Source organism: Schistocerca gregaria, chromosome 5 (genome assembly GCF_023897955.1).
Source record: "Schistocerca gregaria isolate iqSchGreg1 chromosome 5, iqSchGreg1.2, whole genome shotgun sequence".
NCBI classification, from domain to species: domain Eukaryota; kingdom Metazoa; phylum Arthropoda; class Insecta; order Orthoptera; family Acrididae; genus Schistocerca; species Schistocerca gregaria.
Genome location: NC_064924.1, coordinates 5999830 through 6023152, shown reverse-complemented (window position 1 = coordinate 6023152; position 23323 = coordinate 5999830). Strand labels below are relative to the sequence as shown.

Genomic DNA, 23323 nt, shown 5'->3' with positions numbered 1-23323 from the left:
TGATATCCTCGATTTCGAAAGAGGTTGGTCGAGCAAATTAATTATCGAAAGTTAACTTCAAAGTATCTATCCTCATAGCTTGTGTCATCACTGATTCATCAACATCATTTCTCACACGCAAGAATAACCGCTGCTAGCGAGCGACTTACCCCGCAGAAGTAAACAAGACAGCCACAGCGCTGAGCACAGACAACCGCACGCCACGGCCGCTGCAGGCAGACTGCGTCACTGAGCCAAAGAGGCGTGGCCTATCGGTAGTTTTGCCTACTTCGTCCTTACGGTCGTCTGGATCACCAGACGTCAACTGACATCACTTCATATTACCGACTAATACTTGCAGCTATGGGGACACATTACTGCTTGGCTACACATCTGACACGTAACCGATGTGCTCTCCAAACAACACCACTTGCATTTCAGAACATGTCTTTCACACATGTCTTCAAAATCACCTTCACATTCAAATACAGTTTCCTTGCGACTGACGGAGACGTAGGCAAAGTTTAAAGTTGATATTTCCATTACTTCACGTTAATCAGAAAAACGGTAATTTACATCTGCAGAGGAACAAAATTCCGTTCCGCCCATCGTGGGGCTCGAACCCACGACCGTGAGATTAAGAGCCTCACGCTCTACCGACTTAGCTAGCCGCGCTCCCTCGGTGAGTACGTGCCGGTTAGCACGTCACACACTACTCGTTTGGGTTGATTGGTCCCATACAGAATCTCTCCATTTTACCTAATGTTTTCCTAACGTCACACTCGTCACGTAGTTCACTTTTATTTCATAATCATTTCTGACAGGCAAAAGAATTGCATGACAACCTGCAGAGCTAGTTTCGTCAAAATTAACACACATACTTGATGTGACTCATAAGCCGAACGTGTTACTTTCCGACGTTATTTTAGATGTGCAATTGCCAGTCAAAAACACGCGGCGACGGCACTCTGCCGACCATTTCCCTAGTTAACACCGGTCTTGTTGTGCGTGTTTCAAGCTCAAGAGCATCTCCAAGCAGAAAATGGTCAACAGCAACATTCACACGGTTTCGTACTGCTCAAGTGCTATACTAAAACGGTATGTTTCTTTTTCACAACTGGACAAACAACACCGTAACATGATTCGAACCTTCAATCTTGGGATCCGAAGTACGACGCCTTATCCATTTTTTTTTAACGTATCGTCGTTTGGTGACTGTAGGAGGATACAAGACGACTTAGACATAATTTCTAGATTCTGTGATGAATAGTATTAGCAATGCATTGCTTGACACATTCATGTTGATTAAGTGCATAATGTTGCAAAACGATATTAAATGTCGTGTGACTAGGGCCTCCCGTCGGGTAGACCGTTTTCCATGTGCAAGTCTGAGGACAACACAACACCTAGTCCCTGAGCAGAGAAAATCTCCGACCCAGCTGGGAATCGAACCTAGGCCCTTAGGAATGACATTCTACGCTATGACCACTTTTTTTATTTCTTATCCATTTTTTTCCTTTTCTTTTTTTCACATTAACTTTTTTCTTTTTTTTCATCCATATTTTTTTTTTTTTTTTTTAAATCGGTAAACAGTCAGGGAGAGGCAAAGTGGGCAGGGGTCGTCCAATCCGAGGCCTGGCCACAATGTCTCCCACCGTAACTGTCACCATGTCACCCTACCTCTTCTACTGAAAAAAAAAAACTGCGGCTTGACTCCTCCGGCAGTAACAGAAAAACAGAAAATAATCCGAAGACGAAATGGTGCTTCCAAACGCAGTGTAAATTAATTATGTCCATTTCATATTTATGCAGGAGAATAGGGAAATCCGTGCATTTTGCACCGCTTGATTGCATCTCGCTCCTCAATCAAAGTAAATAATTGATGAACAAAATAAATTAAAAGTCTTCTACCGTTGTCTTCTCTATCGTATCTTCTGTTATAATAAAAAAAAACTCGGAACTGCAGTTCCGTGAAAGGCATCCGCCAATGAGACGTAACGCGGTACATCAAACGAGCTGTTATTTTCTGAAACCGACGAATTATCAAGATGACACACTCGTAAAGTTGTCCCCGCACTAACGTCTTTTGTCTTCACTCTGGGCGGTCGATAGGAGAGTGGAATCCACCATGTCGGAAAACGGCTGTATGCACTCCATCCTATATTGGCTGTGAAATGATTGTGTGGCTTAAAAAGTTTGCAAAATTAGCTTTATAGCTTTTAGTCTTCTGCAGTCGGTGGTGCTGTATCATTAAATACAGAAGAAAGTCTTCTTTACTCGTTTCGTTCACACTGAAAAGATAGTAAACTGTGTGGCCTTTAAGCCAGTTTACTGAATTTCGTTTGGTCTGCGGGTAAGGCACTACCTCCGGAGTGAGGAAGTCGGCTGGCGTTATGTTTGCAGGGCATGTTCTAGTGATGCTGGCCAACAACTGTCGTATGACCGCCCAAACATCTCGCACTGTTTCGCAGACATATCTGTGTTCCTCGCTATCTTGTACCTGGCATATGTTGCATCAGGGTGAATCGGCCAGATGAATGGAATGGAGTCTGGCGTTGGTTGCTATTTTACGGTTCACCGTTAGATACCAAGACGCTCGCACGTGAGACGGTAAATGGCGTGAATGAATATTATCCCAAATGACCCGCCAATTGTGAGCTGGATATTTCGCTTCGATGTTATTCCGGGATGTGGACTCGATCAAAGTCTTATACAATTGCTTCACCACCGTTATATCCTTCTCCGGAATTCTTTGTCGAGCATAACTATATTCCAAAAGGAAGTATTTTAAATGGTAAAGGTCGTGTGGAATATGATGTACATCAATCGGGGGGTTGAGGTCCGCCGGTGATATTTCGTTGAGCAGGTGAGCAGTGAGACAATGTGGAGATTTTGTCCACACCTTATACATACTGCTTAGATAGAGCGCCTGTGCCTTCTTATAAACGTCAGTGAGGTTTAATCCGCCCTTCCGAGTAGGGAGCGTCAACGTAACAAATTTAACTTTGAAGATATTGCCTCTGGTCACGAAATGGCCAAGAGCGGACAACATTCTATGCGCAGTGCCACTGAGAAGAGGCAACACTTTGGCTACATAGTTGATCTTCGAGACGATATAGGTGTTGACCAGTTAAACGTTTTGGAGAGCATTCAGTTGCCTCATGCTATGCTGTTGTACACATGCCCTAACCTTGTGAAGTAAATCTCTATAATTTACAGCAGTGGTATTCTGTATCTTCCGGCGACACTCAAGTCCTAAGCACTTTATACTGGTAAGTTCCCGTAATCGGGCATGGTTGGGGAAATGTATTCCCCGTCCGACATTCATGATTCCAGATTTTTGCCAGTTCACCTTCGCTCCTGATGCCGCCGCATATCGTTGAAGTATTTCAAGTGAGGACCTCACTTCTTGCGCGTTCACGACAAGAAAGCCGACATCATCCGCGTACGCATGGCACACAATCTTCTGTCTATTGATTTCCAATCCCTGCAAACGTTCAGTTAGCGTAGCAAGCCGAGGTTCTATGGCGATGGCAAAGAGAGCCATCGACATCGGACAGCCTTGCCTCACCGAACACGCGATATCAATCGCACCACTGAGGCGACCATTAATTTGGATTCGCGAAGTACTATTACGGATCATATTGTCGATTACTTGGGTGAACTGGTGCGGAAATCTCCATTCTCGCATGACGTGAAAAGGAATCGGTGGCTCACACTGTCGAATGCTTTTTCAAAGTCTATCATTAAGAGTGCGCATTTTAATTTGTAGGCCTCCGCTACGGCTATCACATCTCTGTAATCCGTGAGCGTGTGGTAAATAGATCTATTTCTACCAACACTCGTTTGATACCGTCCTGTGATTGTGGTCATGACATTTTTGAGCCGTTGGCTGTGGACACAGGCGAATAGTTTATAATCACTATTTAACAACGTGAGAGGTCTCAGGTTTGTTGGGTTGTCACTGCACGGGGTCTTGGGCAGTAAAACAACAATTCCCTGTCGAAATTCCTGCGGAATAACGTTACATGGGTTCATGAGTTCGTTACATATTGCAAGTAGTTTCGATTTCATCTGCGGCCAGAAGGTTTGATATACTTCTGCAGGTATGCCGTCCGAACCTGGAGATTAATTTTTCGGACTCCGTAGGATAATGTCTGTTAATTCATCTTCTGTCACCTCAGTAATAAGCTGATTTGCCTCTGTGGGGCCGAGTCTCCGTGATAAATTTGTCGTAAAATCCGCAAACACGGTATCATCTGTTATTTTATTGGACATCAGGTCTCGATACTACTCTTCAATCGCACTCAAGATTGCACTTTGTTTAGTAACTATGGCACCGGTGCTGGTTCGGATCTGCGTAAGGAATTTCCGACGGCCTCGTCGACTTTCACGTAACATGTGATACATGGCAGCCTCTTCTTCTTGCACCGTCGTAGGAACTCGCGCCCGAACTTGAAAACCTTCCAACTGTTTCCGTTGCAGCGTTAAAATTTTTGCCTGAATTCGTTTTATCTGTGCAAAACTGCCGATAACGGTCGAGTCAAATTTATATAACTCCCGAAGACACTTAAAGTAAAATTCCATCATCTGTTTGTGCCACTGATTTTTCTGACGGGAGTAAATCATTAAAGTTTTCCTAATTTGAGGTTTGGCGCATTGGAGCCACCACTCGATAGCGGAGTTGTAGGAATTGAATTTACGTTCACATACCGTCCAAGTGGACAGGAAGGCTTCTCGACATGCAGTATCTTGCAAATGTGCAATGTTGAACTTCCATAACCCTCGACTCCGGTAGGTTTCCTGTTGTTTCATGTTGACGGTACAGATATAGGCAGCATGGTCGGAAAATACAGTGGGCCATATTTCGGTGTGTAGCAGTTGTGGCTTTAAATTACACGATATGTAAATTCTATCTAACCTACTTGCCGAATGACTGGTAACATGTGTTAAACCCACTGTCATTCCGTGCGTGGACGTCCAGGTGTCACTTAAGCGGAGTTCTTGAACGATCTGTTCTAATTCAACACACCGATTAAAGTGCGGAGTTTGATCTATTTGACTAAGCACACAATTGAAATCTCCCCCAAAAATGACATCAGTGTAGTTGGTCCCGAAGAGGGGAAGGATCTCGTGGCGGAAAAAGTCTGCACGGCGTTGCCTATTACTGGACCCAGAAGGTGCGTAAATATTAATCAGTCTGATGTTATTGACAGTTACTGCTATCCCTCTACCGGTCACAAGTTTTGCCTCACAATTGGCAATGATCCCTTCTTTTAAGAGTAATGCTGTTCCAAGTTCGAAACCGTTGCCATGGTTTAAGAAGGCGTTATACCCGGCTATGTGATGTAACTCGATATCACTCACTTCCTGAAGCATTGCTATATCTATGTCAGCTGCGTATAACAAGTCTTATAAGTTTCTCAGATTCAAATCGCTACGTATCTTATTGATATTGAGAGTCAGGATCTTGTAGGCCTGCAAGGTGGTCATTGATGTTCCGTACGAAAGGAGTAGACGTTAGGATACGTCAGCTAGCTGTCAATTGGAGGCGCTGACAGTTTCGGTCGTTTGAGTAGCCATGGCCACGTGGACTTTGCTTCCATCAACTGCTGAGAGAGGGGGCAAGGAGCCAGTCGCGGGTGTTGAATCCTCCTGCATCTCTACATCATCTTCATTCGTTTCACACTCGTCTGCCCAATTAGGAGAGGAAAGGGTGCCTACTGGTTCAGGAACTGGTGGATTCGTATCCGGTGGCTCAGTGTTCTGAATCGGCATCTCATCTTGTCTGCTGTCAGACGTCGCGGGCGGCTCCGACACGGTGTTGTCAGATCGTGGTGCGTTACGTGAGCGCGAAGTCGAGGCGACAGCGTCAGCTGGTCCTTCTTTTAAATTCTGGCCGATTAATTTTGCCTTTCCCCGCAAGCTCGGTGCTGTATCTTCCGCACCTTGATGAGCCATCCTCCGTTTTTTATTTTTCTTCGGAGATCTATTACCGCGTATTACTGCGTCAGAGTTCGGCATCGTTTCAGTCACTTGTTCGGACATGGTCGCAGGAGCCAGGGACAACTCCGTTAACTCAGCACCCAGTATGGGTTGTTCTACCACCATATCACTGGTCCTGTTAGTGTCATGGGTTTCAGAAAAAGCCATCCCAGACGTGACTGGAGTGTCCGGTGATGCTACATTAACTGCGAGACTGGGTCCGGCAGGTGGATCACGAATCGGTTGTATTGCCGGCTCACCGCGAGCAACCGACACGTACGATGCCGGTAATGTTGACATTGCGGGAGGGCGAACACTCTCTCCGGTTGGAAGTTGAACTACATGACGCTGTAAACATTCCGCACGCACATGTCCCGTCGAGTTACATCTAGCACATGTCCTAGGTTGGCCATCATACATTACGACTGCACGGTACCCACAAACGGTGACGTACGACGGAATGTGTCGTTGCAAGTCACTGACGACCAAATATAACTTATATACGACTCATCTCGAAACGCTCACACCCCTGAGGAATTGTGTTTCCGTTCTACACAGCCGCTGCCCCTTGCTCTTTCCCACCCATTCGTTACATTCAACCTCTTACGACACCGACCAAATATAGACTGGGAAACAAGACCACACACTTTGTGCATTCGGAATCGAAGATAGGGCGTTCCTCGCCGCATTTGCTACGATGTCCATTTGCTACTTCTGCAGAAGCGGCGGCGGCGGCGACGACGACGACGACGACGACGACGACGACGACGACGACGACCGCGAAAGGCTCTGAGATATGTGATAAATACATCTACAAAATATAATTCAGACTTCCTCGCCTCACCTTATGCTGTACCGCTTTGGCAAATGCTTTATCTGCGCAATTCGCCTTAATCACATCAGAGAATAATTCTTAATAAAACGCCTGGCGCTGATTGTTCGTCATCCCAGATACTGTTTGGTATACGGCCAAGACGCGCAACTGATTTCCAAAATTCGTCTTCCTCCAGTGAGGATCAAACTCACGATCACTGGTTTACAAGACTAGTGCTCTGCCACTGAGCCAAAGAGGCGTGGCCTAGCGGTAGTTTTGTATACTTCGTCCTTACGGTCGTCTGGATCACCAGACTTCAGCTGACAACACTTCATATTATCGACTAATATTTGCAGCTATGGCGACACATTACTGCTTGGCTACACATCTGACACGTAACCGATGTGCTCTCCAAACAACACCACTTGCATTTCAGAACATGACTTTCACACATGTCTACAAAATCACCTTCACATTCAAATACAGTTTCCTTGCGACTGACGGAGACGTAGGCAAAGTTTAAAATTGATATTTCCATTACATCACGTTAATCAGAAAAACGGTAATTTACATCTGCAGCGGAACAAAATTCCGTTCCGCCCATCGTGGGGCTCGAACCCACGACCCTGAGATTAAGAGCCTCATGCTCTACAGACTGATCTAGCCGCGCTCTCTCGGTGAATACGTGCCGGTTAGCACGTCACACAGTACTCGTTTGGGTTGATTGGTCGCATACAGAATCTCTCCATGTTGCCTAATGTTTTCCTAACGTCACACTCGTCACGTAGTTCACTTTTATTTCATAATCATTTCTGAGAGGTAAAAGAATTGCATGACAACCGGCAGAGCTATTTCGTCACAATTAACACATTTACTTGATGTGACTCCTAAGCCGAACGAGTTACTTTCCGACGTTGTTTTAGATGTGCAATTGCCAGTCAAAAACACGCGGCGACGGCACTCTGCCGACCATTTCCCTAGTTAACACCGGTCTTGTTGTGCGTGTTTCAAGCTCAAGAGCATCTCCAAGCAGAAAATGGTCAACAGCAACATTCACACGCTTTTGTACTGCTCAAGTGCTACACTAAAACGGTAGTTTTCTTTTTCACGACTGGACAAACACCACCGTGACAGGATTCGAACCTGCAATCTTCGGATCCGAAGTCCGACGCCTTATCCATTTTTTTTATTTTTTTAGTAGCATGACGGGGACAACGAGGGCAGGGGTCAAAGAACTCGAGGCCTGGCCACGATGCCCCCCCCCCCCCCAATCACTCCCACCGAATGGCTCCTTCAGTGCATTTTAATTGTTATAGAAAAGCGGGTATAGTCATGTATATTTTTCGCCTGCTCTCTTTATTGTGGTAAGGAGCACTGGTTGTACGACGTCCGGGGGGGAGATCTCATTGCAAAGCCGTCATTCGAGTTTTCAGTCAACAGACATTCGAGTAGGGAACATGTGATTATATTGCAATATACATCGAGCATTTATGAGACACTTATTGGGTTGCAGACGTAACATAAATGGATAAAAGAAGAGGCATTTCCTTCATCTTGAACGTACATTCATACTTCACTTCTGCAGTACTTCTAAAAAAGTAGATTTAGTGTTAGACTGTGCGCTTTAACAAACACCTATTCGTTCGAATAAAATGATCAGCATGTTTCCATACATTTTCCTGTGGTCTACATATGGCTTAATGTTGCTGTACTCCATTTGCATAAAAAGCTTGAATTCCGTTTCGTCGTCACAACCTATTTTATTGATAATGTAATGGACAAACTGTCCCATTGACCAGTGTAATGCATTATTTTTGGTTTTGGGGTAATACTTAGTTTCAGGTCTGAAAAGCACCATAGGAGTTATGGAATTGGGTGACGTTCGTTGCAGTAGTGCAAGACTTTTCCTGATCCAATGCCAATTGTTGAGATTTCCAGCACACGTAAATCTATGAATCACAGTGTCAACTAGTTTACATTTCTAGCATAAGGGGGTTTCAGCTTTCCCAATTTTATAAAGCCGCTCGTTGGTGCTGACAATATTATTGACGGCTTTGTACCATGCCGTTACCACATGTGAATTGAGCCCGTTAAAGCTAATATTCTCCCAAATTGCATCCCAGTTGTGACTCATATATTTCGTGGCAATTTTATTTTGTACTTCATATTGTTGTCTTTGTCTCATGATATCTCTGGCTGTAATGTGCAGTGAAGTTTTGAGTTTCTCTTTAACATAGCTCAATTCTGTGTACAAGATCCTAACGTATCGCAGGCGGGGGTTAATTTTTTGTACGTCTGCCGGAGGTTGAAGGCTTTCTGGCTGGACACATTTAAACAATTGTGTAGTAATACTGCCGGGGTTGGCGTGAAATATGTTTAAAGACCTTTTTATGAAAAGCGCAGAAGCTTTATTGCGTATGTCCACCAGTCCGAAGCCTCCATTTCTAGGATGTAAAGTCGCAGTTCTTAGGTTAACCCTGAAGATTTCCCCCTTCCATAAGAAATTTGCAATCCTCGACATTATTTTCTGAGCTATCGACTTCGGCAAGGGAAAAACTTGTGCCATATAAAATGCCTTTGAGAGAATGCATAAGTTAATGAACCTGACCCTCTGAACCTGGTTCATAAGTCGTTGTGAGTTCTCAATAAGTCCCCCTTGAATCTTTGTTAAAACTTCTTTCCAATTGAGGGCTGTCATCCTCATTGGACATGCCGTCAGGATTGTCCCCAGGGTTTTATGGGTGGTAACTGACTTCGCCCAATCGATGTGTATCCGTTCGAGACCCCGCATTCCCAGGATTGTACTTTTATTTTCGTTTGTTGTCGCACCCGATGCGTGGCAGTAGTTTTCAAGAATGGCCCCTAGTCGAATTACATCATCTTGCCTTCTTATCACGACACCAACATCGTCAGCATAGGCTCTCACTACAGTTTTCCTGCCAGTTATAGTTATGCCCTTTAACCTTTCATGAACACTTCTTAAAAAGGGCTCTAACGACACAACAAACAAAAACATAGATAATGGACTTCCCTGTGGGATGCCGCGGTTTATTTGAATTTGCCGCGTCAGCTGACCGTTGACAGCTAATTTAGCGTTCAGACCAGTAGCAACGTTTTTTATAACATTAACTGTTTTGTGGACGAGTCTCATTTTGTCAGTACCTCAAATAAGAAGCGGTGATTCACCGAGTCGAAAGCCTTATTAAAATCTATAAAAAGTAAAGCACATTTGATATTGGAAACCGATGCTAAGGCGATGATGTCTCTATATTCAGAAATTGTAGTAAAAATACTTCTATTTGCTGCACATGACTGATGTTGACTAATTAATTTGTCGGTCAGAGGGAAAAGTGTCTTTTTTTTAAAATCCTGCATACTATTTTGTAGTTAGAGTTTAAAAGTGAAATAGGGCGGTAATTGTTTAAACTTTTCGTCCTTTTGTTTTTCGGTAAAAGTACAATTTTGCTGTCTTTAAAATCTGCAGGTATCGTCTGCTCGTTAAAAATCTCATTGACAATGCATGTAAACGTGTCACCAATTAAAAACCAGAACTTTCTGTAAAATTCTACAGGGAGTCCGTCGGGTCCAGCAGATTTATTCACCGGGGACTTGGTTATTGTCTCACGAACCTCTTCGTTACTGACTTCAGAAAGGATTTGGTCGTTTTCAGAACTTGTCAATTGTGGGGATGAAACACTGAGAAACTCTTGCAGAGACCCCTCGTGAGGTGGGCTGGAGGAATATAATGCATAGTAGTACTGGTATACTGCACTTAGAATCTCCTTCTGAGACGTCAGTGTTGTCCCATTGGGGGTTTTAAGTTCACTAATAACAATGCGTCACCTATTCTTTGCATGCCGAAGCTGATGATATAAGGATGTTGTTTCATCACCTACCACCGACTTCGCCTTTGACTTCAGTTTTAAAGCTCCCATCTGTTGTCTTTTAATGGCGAGTAATTTCGCCTTGGTGTGTCTGATGTCTTGTAATCTAATGGTTGACACGTTTGCCTGTTCATATAGGTCCCGCAGCAAACTGTAATAAAATTCCATACTGTTTTTTAACTCCCACCCTCTTTCTCTGCTGTATCTGGTACACACTTTTCTCAGTCTCGGCTTTGCAACCTTAATCCACCAGTCTAATACTGTGGGGTGCCTCTCGATCGACCGCAGACATAAGGTCCACGCATCCGATACCGCGTCTGCCAAACCTTGCTCTTTTAAGAGAGAGACATTTAGATGCCACTGGTTCCTAAGAATCTGAATCGGCTGTGGAGCTAAGTTAATGCACGCCTTCATACTGCAGTGGTCACTAAAATATACAGGTACGATTTCTGAATTTAGTAGACATCTTTCCAAGTTTTGGGAAACATAAATTCAGTCTATTCTACTGCGCGAAGTCTGTGTTATATACGTATATTCAACCTTCGTTGGATATTTTAGTTCCCATGCGTCCTTAAGTTTTAGGTCGGTTACTAGGCGTTTAAGTTCCAAAGAACCGTTAAAATGTGGTTGTTGATCTTTACGATTTAACACACAGTTAAAATCACCGCCCATTATAAAACTGTTTGGGTTTCGACGTAATAAATATATAAGTTCCTCTTTATAAAATGCTGCCCTGTCCTGTCTATTACTATTTCCTGAGGGCGCGTATAAGTTAATCAATGTGGTACCTAAAACGTTAATACTAATTGCCCTTCCAGATTCCAACCGCTCCACTTGAGATACGGGAATCCCTACCCTGAGCAGAACCACTGTTCCTGTATGTGTTTCACAAGATACGTTAACAATTGCGGTGTATCCTGGTATTACAAATTCCGTCGTTACAACCTCCTGTAGCAAAGCGATATCGGTTCCAGAGTCATACAAAAATTCCTTGAGAGCAGTTAGCTTTAATGAGGTTCGAATTTTATTTATATTGATCGTTGTGATAGAGTATGCTTGCATTTCTAACTTGCTATTGGCCACCGACAATGTTGGTCAAAAAAAAAAAAAACTGTTGTACTTTTGGTGCGCTGAAATCCGGTTTAGAACTACAGTCATTCCGAACTTGGTAGCAGTCCTAGTAACACGGTCGCTAAACGTTAGTTTGTCTGCCATTGTCATCCCGCACCTTAGTACTGAGGGACTGTTCGACATTGAGTGTGTCAGGAGGCTCATCTGGAGCACCTTCTCTGACAATTTCATATCGTATATTTTTCTGTGATTTCACGTCTGACTTGTCCGCTTTTTGTTTGGCTTGGGTGCGAGAAACAGTAAGATTCGGTTGTGGTTTTAGCGTACGGCGGTGGACGCCCTGAAAACCCTGACCTGATTTTGTTGTGGCAACACTCGACGCGGCCGCTTCAGTAGCAGTGTCTAGAGAGACCTGGTTTGTAAACACTGCCTGCTGTTTACATGCTACCTTCGTTTGTTGTGATGCTTGCGACGGCGTTTGCTTATTTTCCGGTTCAGGAGTAAACACTTTCTCTTGTTTACACTCTGGTGCCGGTTGCTGTGCTGTTGCGGTGTCGCGGTGGTGTTGTTCTACCGCTTCCGCGAACTTCCCGTCGGTAAACAGCTGATTATCGCTGTTTACAGCTGGGCAAGTTGTCACTGCTTGGGGGACTTCTACTTTCTCGCTGTCGGCAGCTGCCGTTGCATTTTCTGGCAGTGAGCGAGATGTATCAGAAACTGCAATTAAATCCACTTGCATTCCGTCTTGGGACACATGCAGATTTTCATCGCCAGCTTTCTGTTTACGTACAGCAGGAGATTGTCGGGAGGTGTCATCATCAGAATGATCATCTGTACGTTCAAGTGGTCGTTTCTTGGTTAGTACGTCTAACTCACGGGCAGAGGAATCACAATTGAAGCGTGTTACCAGGGGTGGAAAATCACTGCCTTCAACAGCAATAGTTCCAGAACTAGGTACAGGATCCTAACCCTCACCCTGTTTGGCTGTGTTATCGGTTGCCAAAACTTCGTTCAAGGTCATCTTGCGGCGTTGGACTAAATTTGTTTTTAGTACAAAGACACGACGGGGACAGTCCTGCCTTAAATGACCCGATTCATTGCATATATGGCACGTAGGGGTTTGACCAGTATAAATCACGTGTGCTTTATGCCCGACAACAGTTATATGAGATGGGATATTCGTCTTTACTTCCATCTCTACCGAACGAATACCATTGAAGCTCTGAATTTTAAATTGCTTCGACCAACGTTCGTTAACTATATCCTTTACCTCAACATATTGAGACAGGGTAACCTTGATTTTCTCATTATGTATCTCGATAGGTAAATTTAACACCAGCACAGATCTATAAAGAGCATCAGCTCTCCTGATAGCCACTTTACTTGTAGTGCCGTCTCTATGCAAAAATTCGACATGATACCCGAATTTTCCAATAATTTTATCGACCGAATCGGGATCCAAAAACTTTACGAAAACACAGTAGTTGTCAGTATCTAGCTGAGTGGTATGTACCATACCAGAATTTATGCCAAGTACCTGACCAAGCCAATCATGAATTTCCAGAGCAGTCGGCTAAACACGTCGTCTTTCCTTAGCGAAGGCAAAAACCAGAGTATTCTTTCTCACAGTTGTAGCCATGGTATGCAGTAATCAAGGGGAGATTCCGGTAATTACCGAAAACTCCACAAACGACAAATAATCGTCGGTAGAAGACACAAAAACAGAACACAGGAGGCAGAAGAATCACAAGTTACACACAAAGAAAATCACAAAACTCAAAAACACCGAAACGCAAAGGTAAACACTGGCGAAACACTGACTACACGCAGTAAACGGAAGCACGTCCGTACGCGTCGGCAGCTAGAGCCAGAATGTATCCATTAGGCCACACAGTCACTGACGACCAAGTATAACTTATATACGACTTATCTCGAAACGCTCACACCCCTGAGGAATTGTGTTTTCGTTCTACACAGAGACTGCCCCTTGCTGTTTCCCACCCATTCGTTACGTCCAACATCTTACGAGACCGACCAAATATAGACTGGGAAACAAGACCACACAGTTTGAGCATTCGGAATCGAAGGCAGGGCGTCCCTCGCCGTATTTCCTATAATGGCCATTTGCAACTTCTGCAGAAGCGGCGACGGCGACGGCGACGGCGACGACGACGACGACGACGACGACGACGACGACGACAGGCTCTGAGATATGTGATAAATACATCTACAAAATATAATTCAGACTTCCTCGCCTCACCTTATGCTGTACCGCCTTGGAAAATGCTTTATCTGCGCAATTCGCCTTAATCACATCAGAGAGTAATTCTTAATAAAACGCCTGTCGCTAATTGTTCGTCATCCCAGATACAGTTTGGTATACGACCACGACGCGCAAATGATTTCCAAAATTCGTCTGCCTCCTGTGAGGATCGAACTCACGATCACTGGTTTACAAGACTAGTGCTCTGCCACTGAGCCAAAGAGGCGCGGCCTAGCGGTAGTTTTGCGTACTTCGTCCTTACGATCGTCTGGATCACCAGACTTCAGCTGACAACACTTCATATTACCGACTAATATTTGCAGCTATGGCGACCCATTACTGCTTGGCTGCACATCTGACACGTAACCGATGTGCTCTCCAAACAACACCACTTGCATTTCAGAACATTTCTTTCACACATGTCTACAAAATCACCTTCACATTCAAATACAGTTCCCTTGCGACTGACGGAGACGTAGGCAAAGTTTAAAGTTGCTATTTCCATTTCATCACGTTAATCAGAAAAATGGTAATTTAGATCTGCAGCGGAACAAAATTCCGTTGCGCCCATCGTGGGGCTCCAACCCACGACCGTGAGATTAAGAGCCTCATGCTCTACAGACTTTTTTTGTTTTTACGTACACCGATCACTTTTTTTTTACGTACACCGATCACCTTTTTTTTTCTTTTTTTGGACCTTTGCCTTCAGGGCAAGTGCTCTACCAACTTTTTTTTTAATGTAACATATTTATTATCAATTCAACTTTACATAGCAATTATACATTCAGGTATGCATAAAGTTACAAACTTAGTCAAAGACTTAAGTCCATTCCAATTCACATTCTTGCTGTTTCTTCTCTTTCCTTGAGAATGCATAAAAGAAAACAAAAAAAAAAACAAGGCAGCCATGCGCAAAAAGTTTCCAACAAAGTGAACTAAAAAGGGCCATCTTGCTCGCCGCGGTCGCATTGCTAGGCGGGCGGTCACGAACGGGCGGTCGTCATTACATTGGACATCACCAGCCACCAATCGTTGGAGCGCCCGGGGCCGCTGCACACAGTCAGAGACTGTTGCTGTTACCATAGGGGAATCGTGGAAAGATCACATCTACAAGTTCATGTCTTCTCACACCCGGCACACCCCAGCTGGGTGGTGGGTCCATGAATGACGAACCCAAATAGTTCGCAAAAAGGTTCCGGTAATCCTGTCTGTTCGTTAAGACCAGAAACTCGTCGATCATATAGTACCATAAATCGAGGACGTCTTTGTCTCCATCGCGGTATATGTAGTGTATCGCCATTCCTCGTACCCAATTAACCGCATTCATCCGGGTCATAGGGAAATAGACAGCGTCGGGATGAAAGAGTTCTTGGGGTAAAATCGAAACGTAGGGGCGGCGGAGCAGGAAAGCCAGGATCTGGCGGATCAGTTTCCAGCACTCACGCGCGGGGCCACAGTTCAGTCTATGTTCGTCCGTGTCTAACGTCGTGCAACGGGGGCACACAGGGTCGTCAATTAGGTGAATGGCATGCAGCCGTTGTCGGGTTGGAAGTTTCTCGTTAACGACCACATACCACGTCGACCGCACGAAAGTAGACAGGAACGGCGCGTGGATGGCTCGCCATACCCGTGGCCAGTCGACCGTAGGGTGGCGCCGTACAATGTCGTTATTCGGAGTCCAGTGCTGGAGAGCACTATAATAAGTCTTCGCTGTCGAATTCCGTGTCTCCGATATAACCCGCAACACATAGCTATGCTCTACGAAAAACGTTCTAATATGTGACAGCGAGGGCGATAAATGTCCAACTGGTATCGGTGGGTACAGCGTACGTGGGGCCACTTCTTCAATCAGTAGGCCGGGGAGACTGGCTGTTGGTGAAAGCCAGAGTCGCCTCATGGAACGGAGATACAGTGCCAGCGCTCTGGGCTTGACGTGAGTGAGTCCAACACCGCCTTTGTCGAAGGGTAAAGTAAGCGTAACAAAACGGATCTTGAAAACAGCACCATCGTTCACCACGTGTCCAAACACTGCCTGTATCCTGGAAGCCATCGTGTCCGTTATCGGCAGTACATGGGCGTAATGGTTAAGGTGAGAAGCCATGTACACATTGACGTATTGGGTGCGTTGCAAAATGTTCAATGATCTGAATTTATTGAGACGAGCCTCTAAACGGAGTCGTCGTAAGACCATACGATACGTAAAGGCCGCCGTGCGTTGAATTTGTCGATGGAGTGATATCCCTAAACACTTGAGCATCGGGACCTTTGTCAGAGGTACGGCCAGACCTGCAGTCATTCCTCGTCCTACCTCCATGTAGCGTGATTTCCTAAGGTTGAGCACACTGCCTGCCACCGCCCCATACTGGTGGAGCCAGGAAAACGCCGTGTGTATTTCGTCACCAGACCGTGCTAAGAACATCACATCGTCGGCGTATGCACCACATCGAAAGGTTACGGAACGGAGGGTAAGTCCTTCTAAGCGTCGCCGTAGTCCGTGAAGAGCTGGTTCGAGGGCAACGGCGAAGAGCATGGCAGAAAGAGGACAACCCTGCCGGACGGACCTGTTGACACGGACGGGGGCGGACCGACAGCCGTTGATCATAATCCTCGTGACAGCCCCATGGATCAATCGAAGCACAACAGATGTCGTCAGACGCGGGATACCGATGTGTTCCATAACAGCACGCAGGAAACCATGGTTAACGCGGTCGAAAGCATGGTCGAAGTCCAGCGCAACAAGAGCGCCTTGGAGGCGGCAAGTTTGCATGAGCGCCACTACGTCTCTATAGGTGCTTAAAGTCGTAAACACATTAGTGTCGCCCCCGAGGCAGGTTTGATCAGTGTGAATGGCCGCCATTACCGTAGGTTTGAGCCTCTCATGGAGCATGCGTGTCAACAGCTTATAGTCAGTGTTTAGCATTGTCAACGGGCGAAAATCAAGAGGGCGACGGCCTCCGCCGGGTTTGGGCACAGGGATCAAGAGACCCTCAGTAAAGTCAGATGGTACCTGAAAATCGGCGTCCAGGAGTTCATTGTACATCCTGACCCACATTGGGCCCATGAGATCAAAGAACCGCTTGTAAAATTCAAGAGGGAGGCCGTCAGGGCCAGGCGTTTTGTTGGGAGAGCCACGCAACAGAGCCTCTCGCAGTTCTTCCAAAGTCACCGCCAAGAGCGTAGCATCATCTTGTAGGTTCCGAGAGACTGGTAGGTCAGATAGGACTTCCCTGACCCCTACATTCATGTGGGACTCCCTCTCGTAAAGAAGTTTATATGACTGTGTGAACGCTCGGACGATATCCATTTGTGCGTCAACGCGTCGCCCATCCTCCGTCTCAACCTCGGTAATGAGCTGCCTCTTGCGTCTTCGGCGTTCTTGAATGATATGGAGGAGGGAAGGTCGTTCACCACGAACATCATCAGTCGTCCTCGCACGCACCCGCACACCCGCAAGACGTACGGCGTTGATACGAAGCAATTGTGCCTTGACGCGTTGTACTGCTGATTGTCGCTCTGGCGACGGCGGTTGTACAGCCAGTTCGCGGAGCGCAGTATAGTAAAAATCAGTAGTCGCAGTATACCAGCGCGCTCGGTCGCGTCCATAGCTGACTAATGTTCGGCACAGTGCGGGTTTTCACACCGTAACCACCATTGAAGTACAGAACGGTAGGCGGGTAAACGCCGGTGGCAATTGCTCCATGTGGACTCGACTGCGCGTCTGCAATTTATCTCATCAAGGGCCACATTGAGGCGCCACGGACCCCTACTTCGGCGGACGCGCTGGCGGGGAAGGGTGAGAGTACACACATATGCGAGGTGATCCGTGAACGCTGCCGGCCACATCTCAGCGTCGACAACGGCCGATCGTAGGCCGCGGGTGACGTAGACTCGATCCAAACGGCTCGCGGAGTGACTAGTAAAGTAGGTGTGTGCTCGACGGTCGCCGTGTTGGATGATCCAGGTGTCCAACAAGGCCAAGTCCTGTACAAGTGCCTGGAGTGCCGGGCAGGTGGTATAGTGTGGCTCCTGGTCGGATGGGCGGAGCACACAATTAAAATCGCCGCCTACTACCAAGTGGTCGGTATTGCCCTGGAAGAGCGGGGCTATATCTTCGGCAAAAAAGGTGCGCCGTTTTCTCCTTTTGCCGGTGCCTGAAGGAGCATATAATTTCACCAGACGTACTGTACCAATCGTGAGTGCTACCCCCCGGGCCGACGGTAAATAGGAGACATCAGTGGCCATTATCCCTTCCCGCAGTAGAATCACCGTACCTCCGCCGCCCACATCTGCAGGCATAGTGTAGGCGTCATATCCGTAGGCATCGAGACAGAGTCCTGATCGGACTTCTTGAAGGAAAACAACGTCCAGATCGGCAGCGCGTAACGTATCCTTCAGCATACGGGTCTTGACATCAGATGTAATGCCATCGACGTTGATCGTGGCGAGGCGGTATGCCTGGTCCATCAAGTCTCGGGAGGTGACCATGGTATGACAGGAGGGCAGTAGTCGTGACGTGGAGCGCCGGTCTTGCGAAGTGCTAGGCAGCGACGAGAGGTGCTCATGCCGCCCTAGGCGTCTGTCGCCGGCCGCGTAGACGCTGCCATCGGCATCGGTGCATCGTCTTGGTCCTGAAACGCATCCTGCAACTCCATCTCCTGCGCCCAGTCGCCCAGGGACGTTGACACCACTGGATCTCGAGAGGCAGACGGAGGCAAGGGTGCATCCCCGGTGTCGGAGCTGCGGTGATCTCCCGCATCCCCATGTGGTCCAGACCCAGCGGTAGTGGAGAAGACGTCGAACCGTGTGAGACGGTAGGGTCGCCTGTGTCGGCGCGGTGGAGCGGTTGAGGCACCTCGTCATCCAGCGGTGTCGCCTCGGGCTGTTCTACGTCGTCGGTTGTCTTGCGCCGCTTCTTATGACGCTTGGGTGATTTCTGCTTACGCTGCCGCGCCTCTGTTTCCGACGTAGGGCAAGGGGAGGACGCTCCATCCTGTGCTTCAACTTCCATCACACCGTCGGCGAGCCGTTGTGACGGTGCGCCGGGGTCCGACGAAAGGACATGAGTAGCATCAGCACTGAAAGACGCTTGGGGCTCCGTGGAAGCTACTGCAGGGTCCTCCAAAGCTCGCACCAATACAGTGGGGTCGTCATATACAGCTGGCGTCTCCCCTCTCGCCGCCGCAACATACGTAATCGGCAGAGAGGTCGGTGTCGACGGACGAATCTGGTCGGTCGAGGGTGTCTGTACGAGACGGCGTTGCAGGCATTCGGTACGCATGTGTCCCGTCTGGCCACAACCGCAGCAGGTTCTCGGCTGACCGTCGTAAATAATAATTGCCCTGCAACCAGCGATCGTGAGATACGAAGGAATATGGCGATGCAGGTCAATACGGACTTGTCGCACCCCGTTAAGGACAGGGTGGGTGTCTAAGGTCTTCCATTTTTCGGCCGTGTGGCCGAGAACTGTTCCATAGGGTCGAAGAGCAAGGGTGACCAAATCCGCTGGAACTTCAAAAGGGAGCTCAAACACGCGCACATTTTGGATTCCCAATCCAGCACGTTCAAGCGTCACCACACCCACGTTTCCGTCTGAGTGGCAGAACCGATAACCTGCCGTCGAGCGTCTGAGAAGTTTGTCACATGCTTCGTCGTCAGTGAACTTAAGATATACGACGCTGGAGACAATAGATAAGTGGATACCGATCAGCTCATTAGGATCAACATGTACCACATCGCGTAAAAAACGCTCTACTTCGTGGGCCTTGGGTCTAGAGTACGTAGTGTCGAACTGCAGCTTGATCGTGGCTTTCCGATACGAAAGAGCCATCGTGTGTCAGGAACGTGACGGCAATACGTAACACTAGCGCGCCGGCGCGGTAAACAACAACACACTCGGAAACGCGACACGGAGCGGCCGGGACGTACCGCACCGCTCCATAGCCAAAGGCCGACTGCAGACTGAGCTATCCGCGCTCTCTCGGTGAATACGTGCCGGTTAGCACGTCACACAGTACTCGTTTGGGTTGATTGGTCCCATACAGAATCTCTCCCAGTTGCCTAATGTTTTCCTAACGTCACACTCTTCACGTAGTTCAGTTCTATTACATAATCATTTCTGAGCGGTAAAAGAATTGCATGACAACCTGCAGAGCTAGTTTCGTCAGAAGTAACACACATACTTGATGTGACTCATAAGCCGAACGAGTTACTTTCCGACGTTGTTTTAGATGTGCAAGTGCCAGTCAAAAACTAGCGGCGATGGCACTCTGCCGACCATTTCGCTAGTTAACACCGGTCTTGTTGTGCGTATTTCAAGCTCAAGAGCATCTCCAAGCAGAAAATGGTCAACAGCAACATTCACACGGTTTCGTACTGCTCAAGTGATACACTAAGACGGTATGTTTCTCTTTCACGACAAACACCACAGTGACAGGATTCGAACCTGCAATCTTCGGATCCGAAATCCGACGCCTTATCCATTAGGCCACACAGTCACTGACGACCAAGTATAACTTATATACGACTCATCTCGAAACGCTCAACCCCTAAGGAATTGTGTTTTCGTTCTACACAGCCGCTGCCCCTTGCTCTTTCCCACCCATTCGTTACATTCAACTTCTTACGAGACCGACCAAATATAGACTGGAAAACAAGACCACACACTTTGTGCATTCGGAATCGAAGGCAGGGCGTCCCTCGCAGCATTTACTACGATGGCCATTTGCTACTTCTGCAGAAGCGGCGACGACGACGACGACGACGACGACGACGACGACGACGACGACGACGACGACGACAGGCTCTGAGATATGTGATAAATACATCTATAACATATAATTCAGACTTCCCCGCCTCGCCTTATGCTGTACCGCTTTGGCAAATGCTTTATCTGCGCCATTCGCCTTAATAATATCAGAGAGTAATTCTTAATAAAACGCCTGTCGCTAATTGTTCGTAATCAAAGATACTGTTTGGTATACGGCCACGACGCGCAACTGATTTCCAAAATTTGTCTGCCTTCTTTGAGGATCGAAGTCACGATCAATGGTTTACAAGACCAGTGCTCTGCCACTGAGCCAAAGAGGCGTGGCCTAGCGGTAGTTTTGCGTACTTCGTTATTACGGTCGTCTGGATCACCAGACTTCAGCTGACAACACTTCATATTACCGACTAATATTTGCAGCTATGGCGACCCATTACTGCTTGGCTACACATCTGACACGTAACCGATGTGCTCTCCAAACAACACAACTTGCATTTCAGAACAGGTCTTTCACACATGTCTACAGAATCACCTTCACATTCAAATACAGTATCCTTGCGACTGACGGAGACGTAGGCATAGCTTAAAGTTGCTATTTCCATTACATCACGTTAATAAGAAAAACGGTAATTTAGATCTAGAGCGGAACAAAATTCCGTTGCGCCCATCGTGGGGCTCGAACCCACGACCGTGGGATTAAGAGCCTCATGCTCTACCGACTGAGCTAGCCGCGCTCTCTCGGTGTATACGTGCCGGTTAGCACGTCACACAGTACTCGTTTGGGTTGATTGGTCCCATACAGAATCTCTCCATGTTGCCTAATGTTTTCGTAACGTCAAACTCGTCACGTAGTTCACTTTTATTTCATAATCATTTCTGAGAGGTAAAAGAATTGCATGACAACCTGCAGAGCTAGTTTCGTCACAATTAACACACATACTTGATGTGACTCATAAACCGAACGAGTTACTTTCCAACGTTGTTTTAGATGTGCAAGTACAGGTCAAAACTCGCGGCGACGGCACTCTGCCGACCATTTCGCTAGTTAACACCGGTCTTGTTGTACGTGTTTCAAGCTCAAGAGCATCTCCATGCATAAAATAGTCAACAGCAACATTCACACGGTTTCGTACTGCTCAAGTGCTACACTGAAACGATATGTTTCTTTTTCACAACTGGACAAACACCACCGTGACAGGATTCGAACCTGCAATCTTCCGATCCGAAGTCCGACGCCTTATCCATTAGGCCACACGGTCACTGATGATCAAGTTTAACTTATATAAGACTCATCTCGAAACGCTCACACCCCTGAGGAATTGTGTTTTTGTTGTACACAGCCGCTGCCCCTTGCTCTTCCCCACCCATTCGTTACATTCAACCTCTTACGAGACCGACCAAATATGGACTGGGAAACAAGACCACACACTTTATGCATTCGGAATCGAAGGCTGGGCGTCCCTCGCCGCATTTGCTACGATGGCCATTTGTTACTTCTGCAGAAGCGGCGGCGGCGACGACGACGACGACGACCGTGAAATGCTCTGAGATATGTGAGAAATACATCTATAAAATATAATTCAGACTGCCTCGTCCCACCTTATGCTGTGTGTGTGTCGGATGGATTCAGTGACCCCTGTGGTTCTAAGGTACCGAGACTTTAATTCAGCTCCTGCCTTCTGTCTGATATTTGTTATGAACGAAACTGATGGCTTGGTGTTATCTTGAGTGTTTCATTTGTAGTGTAACTGTAGAATTGGTCTAGATTGCTTAACCATGAAATGTGCGAGTGATTGTCATTTTTGGAAGTTTGGTGATGGGGTGCTCTGGGTTTATTCCAATGTTCCGGATGTGATGATATTCGGAGGCGGCGGCTTTGATGAAAAATGATTCTGATTTTTGTTTAATGATGTCGGTGATGAGGGGGAAGTTTCTGAGATTGTATAGATTACGGTTTGACTGGAAACGGGGTGCATTTATCGCCAGTCGGAGGAATCTGTTATGGACTGATTTGACTCTCTTCAGGTTTTTGTCGCTAGCCAGTGACCAGACTTCCGATCCATATAAGATGCCTGGTAATACAATTGTCTTGTACATCTTTAGTTTTGCACGAACTGTTAGGCCATCCCCTTTTAGGAGAGGATACAATTGATAAATGAGCTGGGATCCCTTGTTGCAAATTTGGTTGATGTGATGCTTGAAGGTCATCCGTTTGTCGAGTACTAATCCTAAGTACTTAATCTTATCCTGCCATTCTAAATCTATTTCATTAAATCTAACAATTAAATTAGGACTCATCCTACGATGAGTGAACATTATAGCCTGGGTTTTTGTGCTATTTATAGTAATCTTCCATAGGTTGGCCCACTACTGGATGATCTCAAGGTGCTCTTGTAGTTTGCAAGCAATGAAGTGCAGGTTTCGTCCACTTCTGTATACAGCTGTGTCATCAGCAAAGAGGGAGAGTTGACCTCCCCGTTGCTGAGGTATGTCGTTTGTATATACAGAGTAGAGGACTGGGCCCATTACGGAGCCTTTCGGCACTCCAGCCTCTATCTGTTTGG

General features: G+C 46.6%; 4 non-coding genes across 4 annotated transcripts; all 4 read right to left on the bottom strand.

The window, feature by feature from the left end:
- Window positions 1-581: 581 nt before the first annotated feature.
- Window positions 582-654, bottom strand: Trnak-cuu (transfer RNA lysine (anticodon CUU)). Its single transcript has one exon. It is a non-coding gene; the product is annotated as a tRNA-Lys (tRNA).
- A 13496-nt stretch (window positions 655-14150) lies between these two features.
- Window positions 14151-14222, bottom strand: Trnat-ugu (transfer RNA threonine (anticodon UGU)). The gene has a single exon. It is a non-coding gene; the product is annotated as a tRNA-Thr (tRNA).
- Window positions 14223-21420: 7198 nt separating this feature from the next.
- Trnak-cuu (transfer RNA lysine (anticodon CUU)) lies at window positions 21421-21493 on the bottom strand. Its single transcript has one exon. It is a non-coding gene; the product is annotated as a tRNA-Lys (tRNA).
- A 452-nt stretch (window positions 21494-21945) lies between these two features.
- Trnar-ucg (transfer RNA arginine (anticodon UCG)) lies at window positions 21946-22018 on the bottom strand. The gene has a single exon. It is a non-coding gene; the product is annotated as a tRNA-Arg (tRNA).
- Window positions 22019-23323: the final 1305 nt, after the last annotated feature.